We start from the raw sequence: 13,908 nt of genomic DNA, 5'->3' as shown, positions 1-13,908 counted from the left end.
ATTCCCTACCTCTGTAAGGCCGTTGGGAGTAGAGGGGTAGGGTGGTGGGAGTGGCCAGCTCTGTTTCCTTATATGGATTGCTTTTTGTTACACATCTGAGTTTATAAGGAAATGCAATTGAAGCTGCCATTATGTTTAAAAAAATCAAGACACTCAGTTATGAAACATAGAACATATAATTAACTTTATTGAGCAGAACAAAGCATTTTATAAAAACTCACTCAGACTGAATTAATATAAGGATACTTAGCATAATGTGTATAGTTTAAATTACCGCCTACTAATCATCAAGCAGTTGAGTGGTAAAGTTGTTAGACTTTCAATTTGTAAACAAGTAAAAGAAGGAAAGGCCTATTTTTACTTTCTGATGATTAGAGCATACATTTGTCCAACTGTGGTGTGGGTTCATGTCAGAGAGACAGGTTTCTGCTCTTGAGTTTTGACATCTCAGGCTGGTAACATTGTTCTGCATGTCAGGTTCATGTCTACTTTGCATTATTAGTCAGTCTGGCTTCCTGTCCCCTGCAGCCACTATTTCCTTATACCTAATATCACCTAAACCTCACAAGGAGCCAAGCTCCCCTTCCTCCCACCCATATCCTAAGACCAGTTCTGATCCCAGGTGAGAAAGATTTTAAGAACCATAATTCAGTGGCTCAGGCTAACTGCTTGGACTCAGTTTCAAGTTACTCTTTCTACCTGCTGACATACTTCGTTATATGGCCAGTTCACCCTTGTGGGTTTCCATGTATTTCTGATTCCAGGTGCACCACTCTGAGATTCTTCCTTCTTGATCTCCACTTCTACCTTCTTCATGTGAAAACGTTTCCATATCTCTCTTCTCTTCAAGAAGGCACACAAGGGATGAAAGTGTTACATCTTGTCTTGTCCTGTTGGAGAGAGAGAGGAAAGATTTGGAATCAAGTGGGTAGAGACTAAGTTTGGGCACTGATCAGCCAAGTGAACTTGAATAAGTATATCAGAATAGGTGCATCAACTAGGAATCTTGGTTATAAGTGACAGAAAATACTGCCCGTACTGGTTTAATCAACAAAAGGGAATTTTTTCATCACCTGGAAAGTCTAAAGGCAGATCTTGCTTAGCTTCAGCTGGGCCCATGTGATGTCATTGGGATTTGACTTCTCTTCATTTTTCCTCTCTGCCATACGTTGTGATGACTCTGTTCTTAGGTAGGCTTGTCTCTCATGGATAGCTGAAATTGATTTTCACCTTACATCCTCTCAGCATAAGTTTCTCATTGGTCTAATTTGTTTTCAGGTACTCATCTGTGAACCTTGGCCAGACATTTACAGTGCACTGGTTGACATAAGCCAATCATGGTCACCTCAGGGCCTTAGTGTCCTAATCTATAAAATAGACATTGGACTTGAACAGATATGGCAGAGTCTTATTCAGGGATCTAGTAGTTCTGCAGACCCCTTTTAGTGACTGCTGAGGCAGAGGGATGTGCTCCTGGCTTTTAGGAAGAGGGTGGCCTAAACCCTGTTTCCTTCTTCACCATTTCAATCATCAGGTCTTATTTCACCTGTTTTTGACATTGAAATTTTCAGTGACTGTATTGGTTAGCTTTTGCTGCATCTTGAAATATGCTAAAGCGTGGTGGCTTAAAACAGTAGCAGTTTGTTTAGTTCATGCTTCTAAGGGTCAGCAATTTGTACTGAGCTCAGCTGGGTGGTACTTCTGCCTGTCTCATCAGGGCTCCCTCATGAGCCTGAGGCAGCTCTGCTGGGTGGTACTTCTGCCTGTCTCATCGGGGCTCCCTCTTGAGCCTGAGGGCAGCTGGTGGTCAGTTTATGAGAGCCTTGCCTGGGATGGCTGGGGTGTTTGGACCTCTCTTTATACAGCCTACTTTTCTCCAGGAGATTAGCCTGGGCTTATTTACACGGTGATCTTAAGGTTCCCAAATGCAGGAAAATAGGACAAACTACAATGAGCAAATGCTTTCCAAGCATCTTATTTACCAACATTCCACTGGTCGAAACAAAGAAGAGGGCCAAACAGATTTAAGGAGTGGAGACACAGACTCTATCTCTTGATAGGAAAAGCTGCAAAGTCACAATACAAAAGGCATAAATACAGGGATTAATTGGAGGAATATTTGGCCATTTTTGCAACCTACCAAGATAAACTTGAATATTCAAAGAAAGAGTGCCGTATTGTTAAAAAAGTTTGAGAACTCTGACCAGAGCATCTCTGAGAGGCTTTCTGAACTGATTGTCTCTAAATTTGATTACTCTTGTCTAGACCTTACCACTTGCCCGTTTTCCCCAGCCTCCCTCTCTGCTTTTCCCAGAATATGTCACAGCTTGGGGACCCAAAATATCAAGGCCAATTAGTCTGGTCCAGGTCTGTGACCTAATTCAGTGTAAGCCTCCAATTCATGCATACAGTAGGAAACTTGTTAATTTATAACCTGCCCCACTTTAAAAGTTCCAATCTTAACTTGAGCCAGATTTTATGCTTTTTTTAAACTGAGGTCTTTGATCTATAGGCAAGAGCTTCGCATCTTAAATAAATAACAGGTCAAATTCATATTTAGAGACATGAACCAGGAGCAGCACAGTTTTCATTACTAACGCCTACTTTATGCTGGTTTCTAAATTAGAAACCCTTCCAAGGAGCCTGCGGGTTCTTCTTTTTCATGGCTTAGAAAGATTCTACCTGAGTGTCCTCAATGTCTCATCCATCTCTCAGCCTGACAATCTATAGGTTAGCCACAATGAACTGCTTTAGAGTTCCCTGAATGCCATGTGCTCTTCCCCGTCTCCCAACCTTCGTTGATATTTTTTCCTCTGCCTTCTAAATACTCAGCTGGGTTCCCTTCATGTGGATATTTCATTCAGGTTCTCAAGGTCCTAGTCTACATGCTACCTTTCACAATAAGTCTTACTGACTTAACACTCTACCAAGCCATGGTTAAAAGCTCTTTCTCTTTGTAACCTCGACACCTTATACTTAACCAGTCAAAGCAATTGTAAATTGCAGAAGTACTGTCCCATAAGTATTGTATACATAAGAGTATTGCCTCTTTTCTTGACTCGATTCCCCTCTAGTCTGTGAGCTCTGAAAGACATGGATTCATTCACACCTGTTGCGACACAGTTAGACATACAGCAGGTATGCTCACCTCTAAACCAATCAGTGGTAGGAGGAATGAGATTACATCTCAAGATTTACCTGGGAACCAGTGATAGGGCCACCAAACAGAAGGGTAGGCATGTAAACAAAATAATGGACTGCCAATAAGAAAAGGCAGGGTAGGGAGAAGGGAGTTTTGGAGTCTGCTGAAGTTTGCAAGTGGTGTAGCCAACATTCAAAAAGTAGGCAGTCTGACTTCAAAGTCTGCATTTCTATATAAATTTTAGATTTAGCATGTCAAGTTATCTAAAAATCATGCTAGACTTTTGATTGGGATTACATTGAATCCATAGATTAATTTGGGGAGAACTCACATTTTAACAATATTGAATGGCATATTTATTTTTACACTTATGTAGGTCTTCTATAATTTCTCAGCATTGTTTTTTGGATTTCTGTCTATAGATTCTGCACATATTTGTGAAATTTAACCCTAAATTTTGGGGTTTGGTGGTATTATAAATAACATTGTTGGTTTTATTTTTTTAAATTTCAATTTTTAATTATTTCTTTCTAGACTGTAGAAATGCCATTAATTTTTATATTTGAGCTGATAATGTCCTGTGACTTTACTAAGGTCACTTATTAGTTCAAATAATTTTTTGAAGATTTCTTGGGATTTTTTATGTAATTATGTCAACTATGAATGAGGACATTTTTATTTTGTTTCCAATCTACATAATTTTAATTTCTTTTTCTTGTCTATTTCAACATCCAGGATGTCCAGTACAGTGTTGAATAGAAGTGATGAAATCAGACACCCTATCTTAGGAGGAAAATATTCAGTTTTTCATTATTAAATATGATCCCTTTTTCAGTTTGAGGAAGACTCATTCTAGTTTTATTTTACTCAGAATTTTTTATCATAACTAAGTGTGAAATTTTGTCAAGTGCTTTTATTTATCTATTGAGATAATCTTACAGATTTTCTTTTAGAATCTGTTGACATGCCATGGTAAGTTATGTTGATTGATTTTTATTGATAGATGCTGAACCAATCCCACATTCTTGAAATAAACCCTACTTAGTCATGATATATTAGCTTTTTACAGGATTTGATTTGTTAATACTTTGTTAAGAATTTTTGCTTCCCTGTCTGTAAGGATTATTTTTCTGTAGTTTCTTTTCTTTTAATATCTTTATTGTGTTTTGGTATTGGAGTAAAAGAAGTCAGGAAGTGTCTTTCCTTTTCCAGTTTCTGGAAAAGTTTGTATAGACTTGGCATAATTTCTTCCTTAAAAATTTCCTGTATGCTGGAATTTGGCAGAGAGGCCATCTGAACCTGAAGGGCTTTTTGGGGGATGGGGTAAGGAGGAAGGATTTAACTATAGATATAAATTTTTAATGGCCATAGAGCTATTCAGAGGATCTACTTCTTCTTGAGTGAGCTTTGATAATTTGTGTCTTTCAAGGAATGTGTCCATTTGATCTAAATTCTCAAATTTATTGACATAACGTTTTTCATAACTTATCTTTTTAATGTCTGTAGTTGTGTCCCCTCTTTCCTAACATTGGTCATTTGTGTCTTCTCTCTTTCTCTCTCTTTTTTGTTAAGTCTGCCAAAAGGTTTAAGATCAATTTAATGATCTTTTCATAGAACCAGTCTTTGGTTTTATTGACTTTCCTCTCTGTAATTTTTCTTCTTTTGATATTGATGATTTCCTTTATTTTTATTATATCCTTTTTGCATGCTTCGAGTTTTACTCTTTTTATTAGCTTCTTGAGATCGAAACATGGATTATTGATTTGAGAATTTTCTTGATTTCTAATATAAGTATTTGTTGCTATTCACTGCCCTCTGAGCAAGAGGTTGAGAAATGTTTTATGTAAAAAGCCAGACAGTAAATATTTTAGACTTTATGGGCCATATATGGCCCCTGTTGAACAGTCTCACCTCCTCCTTCTTCCTCTTTTTCTTTTTACAACCATTTAAAAATGAAAAAAATATTCTTAGCTTGAGGGTTATACCACCATAGTTTGTGCACCTCTGCTGTAAACACTGCATTAACTACATAATACAAATATTGATGTATTTTTATGTTCATTCAATTCAAAATATTTTCTAATTACTCTTGAGACTTCCTCATTGACCCATATGTTATTTAGGAATAGGTTGTTTAATTTCCAAATATTTGGATATTATGAAGATATCTCCCTGTTATTTACCTCTAATTTAATTTAATTTTTTGTTATAAAGCATACTTAGCATGATTTTAATTCTTTTAAATGTGTTAAGGTTTGCTTTAGGGCCCAGAATATGGTCTATCTTGGTGAACATTCATGTGCACTTGAAAAGAATATGTATCCTACTGTTGTTTGGTGAAGTGTTTTATATAAATGTCAATTAGATCAAATTATTTGATAGAACTGTTCGTGTTTTCTTTATCCTTACAGATTTTATGCCTACTTGTTCTATCTACTACTGAGCAAGTGGTGTTGAAGTCTCTAGCTCTAATTGTAGATTTGGATTTGTCTTTTAATCCTTTCAGTACTATCAGTTGTTTCTTTATATATTCTAAACCCCAGGTGTTAGATGGATACTGATTTGACATTCTTATGTCTTCTTGGTCAATTCACTCCTTTTTGATTATTTAGTATCCATCTTTATCCCTAGTAATATTCTTTGTTCAAAGTCTGCTTTTCCCGGTATTAATATAGCCACTCCAGCTTTCTTTTGATTAGTGTTTGCATGGTATATTTTTTCCCATCCTTTTACTTTTACAGTATCTGTGCTTCTATATTTAAAGTAGACATCATACAGTTGTTCCTTGTTTTTTTATCCAATATTACATTTTTTTGCTTTTTAATTGGAGTATTTTGATCACTTATGTTTAATGTAGGTATTAATATTCTTAAATTAATTTTATCATCCTGCTTATTTCCTGTTTGTCCAGTTTGATATTTGTTATTTGATTCTTTTGTATTCTTTTCTGGCCTTTTTTGGGATTGGTTGATTTTTTTAATGATTTACTTTATCTCCATTATTTGTTTATTGGATATACCTCTTTGTGGTTACTTTAGTATACATAGTGATATATTCTGACCATATTTCTACCTCCACTGTCTGCCTCAGGCATAGGCAGAGCAAACACTCTCATCTGTGTTTCCATTACAGTTTTGGAAGCAACAAATATTAACTTGAATGCCTAGTGACCCTGGTACTAAGAGATGAACAAGAAATAGCTCTTCTCTTTCAAAATGAACTATCTTAATCATAGAATTATTGTAATGTACAATAATTGTTATCTGTCTTTATTACTAGAATATGGCCATCTCAAAATTAGAGACAGTATCTTTCTCCACATATAATATAGATCCTAGCTGTGATGTAAGACAAAATTTGGTTCAAATTGCAGTACTGCTAACTGTGTCATTTTAGGGATGTTACATATGCCCATTGTCAATGGAAATAATCAATAACCAATCTATAATAAATATGGAGAAGAGTTTTATTCTAGCCAAACTGAGGACTGTAGTCAGGAGACAGCCTGTCAGATAACTGAGGAACTGTTCCAAAGAAGGATGGTTTTCAGCACAGTTTTATATTTTGTCAGAACAAAGGACATCAAATGTGATGGGGGTACATTCCTTCAAGATTTCAAAAAAGATCAGCACATACACAGCAAATCATAATGGCTCTGGCGCCTGGGAAGGAAGCCTTATTGCAGGATTACTAGCATTAATGTCACAGGAAGGGAAGCATTTATTTCTAGCTTCAAAACAGATATTTTTTACTTCTAGACAATGCACCCTTTTCTTTAATGGTTAGAGCGTATATAAAATGTATGCTTGATAGGCAGCTCTATTTAGCATAAAGTTCAAGCCAAATAATGGATAAGCCAGAATGACTTCCTCATACCTCAATAGATTCAATATCCAGAGGTCCAAATTAGACCAGTAGATTCAAGTGGTAACAGAATTCAGCTTTATACTGGCACAGGCTGGTGTCTGTGATTCAAATAAGACATTTGGAAAATGTAATTCATATTAGGAAACAGTATTAAGCATAACAGAGTTTGGAAGAGATGGGTAAGTCTGCACAGTGGCCAGAGTCATGGTGCTATCCAGGCTTAGAATGTAGGTGTTATTCCTTTGTTTAAAGTGGTCTTCCTGATACAGGTAAGTAAGCACTGGCTGATGTGTCCTCTGCTCAGAGATGGACAAAGATTATTAACTAGGTAGGGAACTGAAGGTCAAGGGAGGTTGGAGGCATCACAACACTAGAAGGTTTTCTCTTTACTGCGGGAGCTCTATGACTCTTCCTTCTCAGCCGTGCCTTTCATCTCTTTCCCAGAAGTTTCCTTGGCTACTCGCCTGTCATCGTAACCACGTTGCTCTGCTCTGTTAATGCTTGTAGCTTTCCAAGGTGATATTTGCATAGTGAATACCTGTCTAGCTCAATCTGTTATTAGTATATACACAGAAGTAAACTGAGCCAGACATGAAACCTTTTGAATACTGCTTCACCTGCTCACCAGAAGCCCCTCTGCCTGCTGGGTCTGCCTCCTGGTTCTTCCCTCATCGTCTCAGGGTGATCTCATGGCAGCTCCCAGTTCTTTGTTTTTCTGTTGCCCTGAGTTGTTATATGAAAGCATCACTCTTCTATACTATCGTGGCTGATACTGTCATGATTGTACTTTAGAAGAAGGTGCTGAGGTCCCGGGAGGCTCAGGAGCAGGAATCCAATAACAGAAGAAACTGGGTTCAAACTTTGCAAGGGAAGTTGCTTTTGAAACAAGCTAAAAGGGTTGGCAAAGAAATTAGGGCCAAGTATGGTGGGTGAATTATAGGTGATAGTCCAGAATTAGAGGAGGAATGGAGATGATGAATTAGGAGCAGGACTTGAGGTGAAATCAGCTGAGTGAGATTTGCCTGCTTCTGTTGTCTGCCCAGATCATTGAGTAAGCATAACCAACCCACACATCACGTGCTCACTGCCTGTGAGGTAGCATTGCTCAGACCCTGCAACCATCCATCCCAGCCTTGTTGATGTTCGGCTCCAGTTCTGCCCAGTGTTTGTTTCTTATTTCCAGTTCTGTATCTTTCTTGCCAGCATTAAATGATTAGGTACCCCTCCCTTTGTACTTCTTTATGATATTTTCTGGTTCTCAATATCTGTATCATACCAGGTCACTGCCCTGTTCTGGCTTTAAGGCTGGATCCAAATCTCCCTGTTGGTCAGCTGGTCAGTTGGCTTTGTTGATGCCCTAACCAGTCCTATCCAAGCTTCTTTGAACAGAAGTCCAGACAGCTACTACTGACAATCATTCAGTATTTTTTTATACTTAGTTACAAGCCTGTACTTGACAGATATGACTGTGTCATGGGCCCTGAGTGAGGGAGGCTAGGAAGGATGCAGTGGGTAGGTGACACTCATCTTTTCAAATTCTAATTCTTGCAGGAAGGCAGCAGCATAATGGCTAAGGCTATGCCTCCTAGAATGCACCCCAGAAAGCCTCTAGGATTTCAGCCTCTAGGGTTAAGATTTTAAAGAAGTTGCTGAGTTCTGAGGACATAACCTCTTCATTAATTGTGGTGTCATGATCCAGAGGCTCTAGGGGAGATTCTAGTTTACATGATTAGTTGTAAATCTGCTCCTAATGAGAGGGGCACATAAGATGATTGAGGGTCATGTGTGCCTTGGGCAGAAATATGATGTGAAGCTAGTTTACAAATTGGAGCTGGCTCCAGATATTTCTTCCTTTCAACTCTGAGTTTGTAGAGGAGGTAGCTCACTTTAAAATATGTTGACTATATCTTCTAATTAAACGCTGAAAACTACTTTTTAATATATATTCAAAATGATAAAAGAATTGCTAAATTATGTAGATTTTTATGGTGGGCTTTAAAACACGCCAATTTTTTTTAAATTGGCACCTTTTGCTGATTCAAAGATGTTAATCACAGGGACCCTAATAGGCCTATCAGGCTTCCCTAATGTATTCAAATAAAATGAGCAAAATCATTAAATGCCCAAATATTGATTTAAAGTGCTCCAAGTGGTAATGAAATTTGGCTCTCCACTTGAGACAGGGCACACTGGCTGTGTACTTTAATTTCAGGGAAACGGCTGAAGTGTGAGAAGGGTGGAGATGAGTCAGAAAAAGAAGAGAGAGGGGAGAGAGGGAGAGCGAGCGAGCTGAGCTTAAGAAACTTAAGATACCAACCAGTGGGCTAGAATGAACCATTGGTTTAGACAGAGAGAAGGTAACAGTTGAAAGGATCTTATTAGCCCAATAAAATTGCATAAATATCCAAGGTTAGTGCTAAGACAGTAGGCTCAGATTGCCTTTTAAAAAAGTGATGAAGAGAGAAGAAAATGTCAGACATTGGGCTCCAGCTCTTTCCCTTTCAAGACCAGCATGAAATGAAATTCAAAAAGAATGTCAATCACAGATAAAGCAAGTCCATGCACACCCATGACCCAAACAACCATGTATTAGTTTCCTATTCCTGCCATAACAAATTACTCCAAATACTGTGGCTTAAGACAGCAGACATTTATTCTTTCGGAGTTTTGGGGAACATAAGTCTAAAATCAAGGTGTCTCCAGGGTTACACTCTCTCCAGAGGCGCTAGAAAGGAATGTGTTCCGCTTCCAGCATTTGGTGGTTGCCAGCTTCCTTGGCTTATGGCTGCATCACACCAGTCTCTGCCTCTGCCCTCTCTTCCGTGTGTCTCTGTCTTCTCCTCTTCTGTCTATCTTATAAGGACACTTGTCATTGGATTTAGGGCCGACCTGGATAATCCAGGACGATCTCAAAATCCTCAGCTTAACTACATCTGTAAAAAACCCCTTCTCCAAATAAGGTAACATTCATAGTTTCTGGGGATAAGGACATAGACATACCTTTTGAAGGGTCACCATTCAACCTGCTACAATTCATTTTGCTTTTAGCTCACCTTGGGCAAGTTTTCTAGGAGCACCATCTATGGGATGAAGAAGAACTAAGCGGTGTATTTTATGAAAAGTTAAAGGTCAAGGAAGAGCTAGTGCATTCATAAAGATGGATGAGGGAGAGTTTCTGGCAGAGGAAAAAGGTTATGACTAGGCCCGGAGGCGAGGGTGACAGACGGTGGGCATCTGGGAGAAGAAGGAAGAACAAGGGGGAGCAGAGAGCATGGGGGGCTGTGGTAATTGAGAGCCCATATAAAGTAGGGCCTGGCTGACTATACAGAGTTTGGTTATATGCTGAGGATAAGGGGAAGTCGCAGGCAGTTTTAATCTGAGAAGGGATATAATTTGCATCTTAGGTGTAAGAAGGAGCCATGGAGGTAAGAAGATCAGTTGGGAACCTATTATAGTTGAGGAAACCTGGGCTGGGATTGTGGTGATAGACTCAAAGAGATGAGAATGTGTTTTTCTCATTGTTTAGGACATGAGATCAATAAGAGCAGATAATTAGCTGAATGAGGGTAGGAGAGGGAGTGGCAGTAGTCAGTGGTGACTCCTGTGTTGTGCTGTAAGCTTTGTAAGAGGTCTGGGGGCCAGCAACGCTGAAAGACCCTGTGCAGGGTGGGGCACCACATGGTCTTCCTGGTTCTTCTCTCCTCGATTCTGCTCTGTCACTGACCCTGACCTAAGGTCCTCTCTCAGATGGTCCAGTTCTTGTTTGGAAACTCACTTAAATCTGACCTATCCTTCCGTCTCTACCTTAAATTGATCCCTCGCTTTTGCCTCCCTGGAATAGGTCTTTAACCCAAGCCAGTTCTGGGCTTTGTTAATTTTTTTTGTCAGCATTAAATCCTATCCCCCTCTTCTGCCATGAGTTTGACAGCAAATACCTAGAAACAGCAGCTGGAAATTAGAAGGATTGCAAGATCAGATTATGGCTAGAGCATGAGTCTAACTCTCCCCTGCCTTCTATGTTCCTATTAAAATTATCAAGAGAATAAATAAAAAACAGAAAAGCAAGCATTACTGCTAGAAATCAGGGAAAGGTTACAGACATACAAAGTGTTAAAGACACAAAGTGGTTTTTAAAAAATTAATGAATCGTTTGTTTGGGCAGTACAAAATAATCTCCACATTGTTTCCTTTTAAACAGAAAGTGGAACCTTTTAAATATAGAATTGACCCTCGAGCAACATGAGTTTGAACTTTGTGGGTCCACTTCTGTGTGGATTTTTTTCAAAAATCATACTATATAGTACTCTACTATCTGGAGTTGGTAGACGTTGTGGATGTGGAACCAGGGGTATGGAGGGCTGACTGTAAAGTTATATGTGAATCATCGACTGTGCCAGGCTGGTGCCCCAATCCTCCTAGTTTTCAAGGGTCAATTGTATTAGTTTTTTTCTTTTTTGACAGAATTCCAATCTGGCCTCAGGAACTGGTTCTCATTTTAAGATTCACATTTTAATAATGCATATACACCCATTACAGCCAAAAGAGGGTACTTGAATTCTGGACAGTTATTCATTATTGTGGTGTCCATACCTGCATACGGTAAAAACCCTCTCACTCTTCACACCAGAGTCCTTCTTTTCAATCCAATTCTGGCCTTTTTTATACAAGCCAGGTCATAGATAATCATCAACTTCACTATTATCTCCGTAGAATTTTGACATCTTCATAATCTTTTTCATGTAGTTTGGTTACTCTGTGAACTGTTGGACTGTCTTACCCTTCAGCTTAAAAGAAAACAAATTCCCAAAACTATTCTAAATAACAGAGATAGTAGATAGATTCAAGAAAAATTATCTGAGAAAAAGAAATAATTGGGGAAGGGGCATGGCAAGCAGATTCTGGAGGTCCAAAATATATAGGGAAATTCAAGAAGGAGAGAATTGTATAAACAGAAGAACAAGAGAGAAAAAAATATACTCATGATGTAACAAAATTTGTCTTTGGATGAAAGGGGCCTGCTGTGCACCAAGCAAACTGAATAAAAACAATTAAACATCTGGATTTATTCTTGTAACTTAAAAAAATTCAGAAGTAAACAAAGCACAACAGGCTTGTAGAGAAACAGTCATCAGCAAAGGAGGCAAACAACACAAGCTAGCCTGACACTTCTGGAAAGACAAGCAAACACACCAACCCACTAAATTCCAATAGTCAAAAAATTACTTCTACAGAATATAAGAAAAAGAATTAGGATTGTGACTGGAGGATATATAACAAATTAAGAAGTCTTTCCTATAGGAATGAAAGAAAAATGTATTCCTGGTTCTGGAAGAGCTGAGCTGGTAAACTGCTCTTGAACCCTCTCTGAGGAAAAACAAAATGTGTGTGGTGGTGAAGTGAGGTGATGTTTATGACTTGAGGAAGTGTTTCAGCCAAGATATGAACTATAGTATAAAGAACTCGAACTGAAATATCACAGTATAAAATAACTAATGGTGAACAAAGAAAATCAACAAAGTATAGATTTGTGTAGTATTGTACATAGATTATAGATAGATGTATATTGAGAGGAGATAATTTTAAAATGATATGTACTGTCAGTAGTAATCCAATAATAATCAGGGTCTGAAATCCAAGATCACAGCATCAAAGGGAAAAGTATACTCAGTTCTTCCTCTATGAATCAAGAGCACTGATTCATAGTCAAGACATGGAAACAACCTAAATGTCCATCGACAGATGAATGGATAAAGGAGATGTGGTGTATATATACACAATGGAATACTACTCAGCCATTAAAGAAAGAATGAAATTATGCCATTTACACCAACACGGATGCAACTAGAGATGATCATACTAAGTGAAGTCAGAAAGAGAAAGACAAGTACCCTATGATATCACTTATATGTGGAGTTTAAAATACGACTATGAAACAGAAAGTCAGGGACATAGAGAATAGACATAGACATAATTGCCAAGGGGGAGTAGGGTGGGAGAGGGTTGGATTGGGAATTTGGGATTAGCAGGTGCAAACTGGTAAATATAGAATGGATAAACAACAAGGTCCTATTGTACAGCACAGGGAACTGTATTCAATATCCTGTGATAAACCATAATGGAAAAGAATATAAGAAAGAATGTATGTATGTATATATATATATATATATATATAATATATAACTGAGTCACTTTGCTGTACAGCAGTAATTAACATGACATTGTAAATCAACTATGCTTCAATAAAAGACAAATAAAATTTTTAAAAAGAGCACTGATTCATTCTCAACACTGATGAAAAGTCTTAAATAAAATGTAACTTGAGATAATTTCTAATAGAATAAAAAGTAATATATTCCTTTTGAAAGAGTAAAAAATAAAAAAGACATTATTAGAAACAACAATCATCAATCATAGCTCCCCTCTTAAAGGTTCCCTCTCTGAAAATCTGTACCCTGCTCAGAGCCCCAGCAGCCAGAATGTGCCACTGGACCCACACAACAGGATGAGTACTGAACCAAGGGATGCAGTGCAGAGGCATCAGAGGCCTGAACCCCTCATTCTTCTGCTTGGGAATTACATTCCCGCTGGAGTAGCTCTGTGGGTCAGCTAAGCCTCAGGTGAGCTGGTAGGTAATAAGAGGTCAGAAGGCTGTGTGTAAATAGGAAAGGTGGTTTGCCAGAAGAAGCTTAAGGATGGAGCAGGCACCCAGAAGGGAGAGGTGAGTGTTTTGTGGCCATAGATATTGTCTTTGTATATCCTTTTCACCTCTTTCACCACACCATTTCCAGCATTTACTGTTTCTAGATTTTTTTGATAATGGTCATTCTGACTGGTGTGAAGCGATACCTCGTAGTTTTGATTTGCCTTTCTCTAATAACAGGGCGGGGGGGAAGGGGGGA

This window comes from Lagenorhynchus albirostris, chromosome 9 (assembly GCF_949774975.1).
Source record: "Lagenorhynchus albirostris chromosome 9, mLagAlb1.1, whole genome shotgun sequence".
In the NCBI taxonomy this organism is placed as follows: domain Eukaryota; kingdom Metazoa; phylum Chordata; class Mammalia; order Artiodactyla; family Delphinidae; genus Lagenorhynchus; species Lagenorhynchus albirostris.
Note: the sequence above shows the minus strand (reverse complement) of the source record.